This window comes from Anopheles ziemanni, assembly GCF_943734765.1.
Source record: "Anopheles ziemanni chromosome X unlocalized genomic scaffold, idAnoZiCoDA_A2_x.2 X_unloc_20, whole genome shotgun sequence".
Taxonomy (NCBI): Eukaryota; Metazoa; Arthropoda; class Insecta; order Diptera; family Culicidae; genus Anopheles; species Anopheles ziemanni.
Window position 1 is genome coordinate 165001 of NW_026689786.1, and position 5435 is coordinate 170435.

Below are 5435 nucleotides of genomic sequence, written 5' to 3' on the forward strand. Positions count from 1 at the left end.
TCAATGTCCAATATGTACCGTTGGACTCGGTTAACGGGCTGTTAGCCCGCGTGTGGTTTAACTCACTGATACCTTCCATTGCCCATACGCTAGTTTGTTTGTGTTCCTTTGGTCAACTTCCATACTTGAATCATTTGTGCTACCGCTGCTGCTTCGACGCTACTTTGACATCTTCGCTTCTATTTAAATAAATAAATAAGCTGAAGCTAGACATCAGTAAACACCACCACAGACACCACAAGCACGCCTTCTCCTCGTACTTCCGCCTCACGCGGGAACACGGACGCTCTAAATACTTCGAATTCCAATGCCAGTATATTGTAAACCACGGGTTCTTTAATGCTAGCGGGTCGTCGCGACCCTAGTTAACATCATGGTGCACGTCTCGTGACGGGTGTCACGGCGTAGTTAAATGTATGCGATACATTTCTCAAATATAAGCGCTCAGTCATCTGTACATCATGGTAGGTTCCCACGACGTGCAATATGCGTTCAACTTATCAATGTTCATGTGTCCTGCAGTTCACATTATGACGCGCAGTTAGCTGCGGTCTTCATCGATCCATGAGCCGAGTGATCCACTGCCGAGGGTGACTAACTTGCGTAAGCCGCCGCTGTGCGCGTATACCCGTTCCCCGTAGGGAGGAGCAAGCCGCCGCTTAGAGACGAAGCATAAAGTGTCCTCATTCCACATAGGGCAAGCTGGATTAATCCATTTTACCCAGGACGGCCGAAGCGGCGTGGACCAGGGGAGAACTGAACCTTATACTTCACACCACAGTAAGTCTACGTGTCCTCTTCCACATAGGGCAAGCTAGAACTAACTATCTTACCCAGGACTGCCGGAGCAGCGTGGACCAGGGGAGGAACACACTTTTCATGGAAACGTAAGGCATCCATGACTGCCATAACGTAAGCCGCCGCTGTGCGCGTATACCCGTTCCCCGTAGGGAGGAGCAAGCCGCCGCTTAGAGACGAAACATAAAGTGTCCTCATTCCACATAGGGCAAGCTGGATGAATCCATTTTACCCAGGACGGCCGAAGCGGCGTGGACCAGGGGAGAACTGAACTTTATGCTTCACACCACAGTAAGTCTTCGTGTCCTCTTCCACATAGGGCAAGCTAGAACTAACTATCTTACCCAGGACTGCCGAAGCAGCGTGGACCAGGGGAGGAACACACTTTTCATAGAAACGTAAGGCATCCATGACTGCCATAGTGCGTAAGCCGCCGCTGTGCGCGTAAACCCGTTCCCCGTAGGGAGGAGTCAAGCCGCCGCTTAGAGACGAAGCATAAAGTGTACTCATTCCACATAGGGCAAGCTGGATGAATCCATTTTACCCAGGACGGCCGAAGCGGCGTGGACCAGGGGAGAACTGAACTTTATACTTCACACCACAGTATTGAGTAATGTGCCCTCTTCCACATAGGGCAAGCTGGAATGTTCCATTTTACCCAGGACGGCCGAAGCGGCGTGGACCAGTGGAGGACTACACAATCATGAGGTTTGATATCGACTTGTGTGTTTCAATAGGGTACCGATGGTATGTTTTGAACCGATTTGATTTAGCCATTCTGAAGTCATCACTTGGTTGAAGCGCTGAACTAGGGCGAGTCTATCGTTTACTTTGCATTGGGATATTGTACGTTGCATGCTCTACTAGGTTAATGTCATAGGGTTGGCTATCGAGCATGCCCAAGTGATGACTTGATCGTGTGCTTGCTTGAATTCTACACATTTCATACCATCGGTAAGTTGTCGAATCATTCCTCGATCATAACCTTCGTTCTTGGTTCATGTATGCTCTCTTCCACATAGGGCAAGCTAGAATTAACTATCTTACCCAGGACCGCCGAAGCAGCGTGGACCAGGGGAGAACTATACTTTGTCTTGTATGCCCTCTTCCACATAGGGCAAGCTAGAATGAACTATCTTACCCAGGACCGCCGGAGCAGCGTGGACCAGTGGAGGACTATACTTTGTTCATAACACCACAGTATTGAGTAATGTGCCCTCTTCCACATAGGGCAAGCTAGAATGAACTATCTTACCCAGGACCGCTGAAGCGGCGTGGACCAGTGGAGGACTACACAATCATGAGGTTTGATATCGACTTGTGTGTTTCAATAGGGTACCGATGGTATGTTTTGAACCGATTTGATTTAGCCATTCTGAAGTCATCACTTGGTTGAAGCGCTGAACTAGGGAGGGGCATCGTTTACATATATATTGGTTTTTGCATGCTCTACTAGGTTAATGTCATAGGGTTGGCTATCGAGCATGCCCAAGTGATGACTTGATTGTGTGCTTGCTTGAATTCTTCACATTTCATACCATCGGTTAGTTGTCGAATCATTCCTCGATCATAACCTTCGTTCTTGGTTCATGTATGCTCTCTTCCACATAGGGCAAGCTAGAATTAACTATCTTACCCAGGACTGCAAAGCAGCGTGGACCAGTGGAGGACTATACTTTGTTCATTACACCACAGTATTAAGTATGGTGTCCTCTTCCACATAGGGCAAGCTAGAACTAACTATCTTACCCAGGACCGCCGAAGCAGTGTGGACCAGGGGAGGACTATACTTTATACTTCACACACTAGCCATACTGAAGTCATCACTTGGTTGAAGCGCTGAACTACGGCGGGGTAATCGTTTACAGGTTATAATCATATAGCTGCATGCTCATTAGTAGATAATGGAATATTGTATGGCAATATGAGCATGCCCAAGTGATGACTTTGTTTCAAGCTCAACAGGTAGGGTATTGAGTCCTCTTCCACATAGGGCAAGCTAGAATGAACTATCTTACCCAGGACCGCCGGAGCAGCGTGGACCAGTGGAGGACTCTATACTTTATACTTCACACCACAGTATTGAGTACGACTTGCATAAAGCCCCTAATGAGAACCACGAGGGCTCTCTCAATGTAGAACCACGAGGGCTCTAGTACCGATTCTCTCGGTACGGCTTGGTCCGTGTTCCTTTATGCTTGTACTCTAAGTATTAAGTATTGTGTCCTCTTCCACATAGGGCAAGCTAGAACTAACTATCTTACCCAGGACCGCCGAAGCAGTGTGGACCAGGGGAGGACTATACTTTATACTTCACACACTAGCCATACTGAAGTCATCACTTGGTGGGGGTGAACTACGGCGGTATCTATCGTTTTGGTTCGGTCTATATAGGGTCGCTTGCATGCTCATTCGAATATAATGTAATTGTGTATGGCAATATGAGCATGCCCAAGTGATGACTTTGTTTCAAGCTCAACAGGTAGGGTATTGAGTCCTCTTCCACATAGGGCAAGCTAGAATGAACTATCTTACCCAGGACCGCCGGAGCAGCGTGGACCAGTGGAGGACTCTATACTTTATACTTCACACCACAGTATTGAGTACTTCTTGCATAAAGCCCCTAATGAGAACCACGAGGGCTCTCTCAATGTAGAACCACAAGGGCTCTAGTACCGATTCTCTCGGTACGGCTTGGTCCGTGTTCCTTTATGCTTGTACTCTTAGAAAGTCTCAACCCGGAGGTCTTGACTTTGATTGTCATAGTTGGACTACGACGGGGCATCCGACCATTGCTGATCGAACACCCCTGATTCACCATCTTTCGGGTAGGCGGTACGCGTACCTCCGGACGCGGAAGTCTCAACCCGGAGGTCTTGACTTTGATTGTCATAGTTGGACTACGACGGGGTATCCGACTCATCGAATACCCCAGAAGCACACCATCTTTCGGGTAGGCGGTACGCGTACCTCCGGACGCGGAAGTCTCAACCCGGAGGTCTTGACTTTGATTGTCATAGTTGGACTACGACGGGGTATCCGACTCATCGAATACCCCAGAAGCACACCATCTTTCGGGTAGGCGGTACGCGTACCTCCGGACGCGGAAAGTCTCAACCCGGAGGTCTTGACTTTGGTTGTCATAGTTGGACTATGACGGGGCATCCGACCATTGCTGATCGAACACCCCTGTTACACCATCTTTCGGATAGGCGGTGCGCGACACCACCGACGCGGAAAGTCTCAACCCGGAGGTCTTGACTTTGTATTGTTGGATAGTCCTCTTCCACTATAGGGCAAGCTGGAAATATTCCATTTTACCCAGGACTGCCGAGGCAGCGTGGACCAGGGGAGAACTTCACGGAATCTTCAGGCATCCATGATTGCCATAGTGCGTAAGCCGCCGCTGTGCGCGTCAACTCGTTCCCCGTGAGGAGGAGTCTAGCCGCCGCTAAAAGACGAAGCATTAAGTGTCCTCATTCCACTATAGGGCAAGCTAGAATGAACTATCTTACCCAGGACCGCCGAAGCAGCGTGGACCAGGCGAGGACTACTTTATACTTCACACCACAGTATTGAGTACGACTTGCATAAAGCCCCTAATGAGAACCACGAGGGCTCTCTCAATGTAGAACCACAAGGGCTCTAGTACCGATTCTCTCGGTACGGCTTGGTCCGTGTTCCTTTATGCTTGTACTCGCGGAAAGTCTCAACCCGGAGGTCTTGACTTTGATTGTCATAGTTGGACTACGACGGGGCATCCGACCATTGCTGATCGAACACCCCTGATTCATCATCTTTCGGGTAGGCGGTGCGCGCACCTCCGACGCGGAAGTCTCAACCCGGAGGTTCGGACTTAGAGTTTTTCCCATTTAAAAGTTTTTCTCTTAGCCATACTGAAGTCATCACTTGGTGAACGATTGAACTAGGGCGGGTTAATCGTTTATAGGAATCATGTGGTTTGCATGCTCTCTTAGGTTAAGGTCATGTGGTTGGCTATCGAGCATGCCCAAGTGATGACTTTGTTTCACGCTTGCTTGATTTCTTCATGATTCCCTGTTATATAGTGTAATCATTCGAGAACAGGGAATCTTTGGTTTTGCTCAACAGGTATTGGATGTCAACTTGGTATCTAGATCGCATTAAGTCTCAACCCTTAGGTTCGGACTTGTATAGTGACATCTTGTTACGGTCTTGAGTCTCAACCCGCAGGTTCGGACTACTTAGTGTTTGATCGAATATAATATGGCAACTTGTGCCTAAGTCTCAACCCGCAGGTTCGGACTTCTGTTTATTTGGCCAATGTATGTATAAGGCAACTTGTGCCTAAGTCTCAACCCGCAGGTTCAGACTTGTGTATTTGTTCGAAGTCATGTATAAGGCAACGTGTGCCTAAGTCTCAACCCGCAGGTTCGGACTTGTTAGTGTTTCGTCAACTTTCATATGGCAACTTGTGCCTAAGTCTCAACCCGCAGGTTCGGACTTGTGTATTTGTTCGCAGTCATGTATAAGGCAACTTGTGCCTAAGTCTCAACCCGCAGGTTCGGACTTGTGTATTTGTTCGAAGTCATGTATAAGGCAACGTGTGCCTAAGTCTCAACCCGCAGGTTCGGACTTGTTAGTGTTTCGTCAACTTT

General features: G+C 48.4%; 1 non-coding gene across 1 annotated transcript; it reads right to left on the reverse strand.

Moving 5' to 3' along the window:
* Nucleotides 1–438: 438 nt before the first annotated feature.
* Nucleotides 439–593, reverse strand: LOC131291953 (5.8S ribosomal RNA). Its single transcript, XR_009189684.1, has one exon. It is a non-coding gene; the product is annotated as a 5.8S ribosomal RNA (ribosomal RNA).
* Nucleotides 594–5435: the final 4842 nt, after the last annotated feature.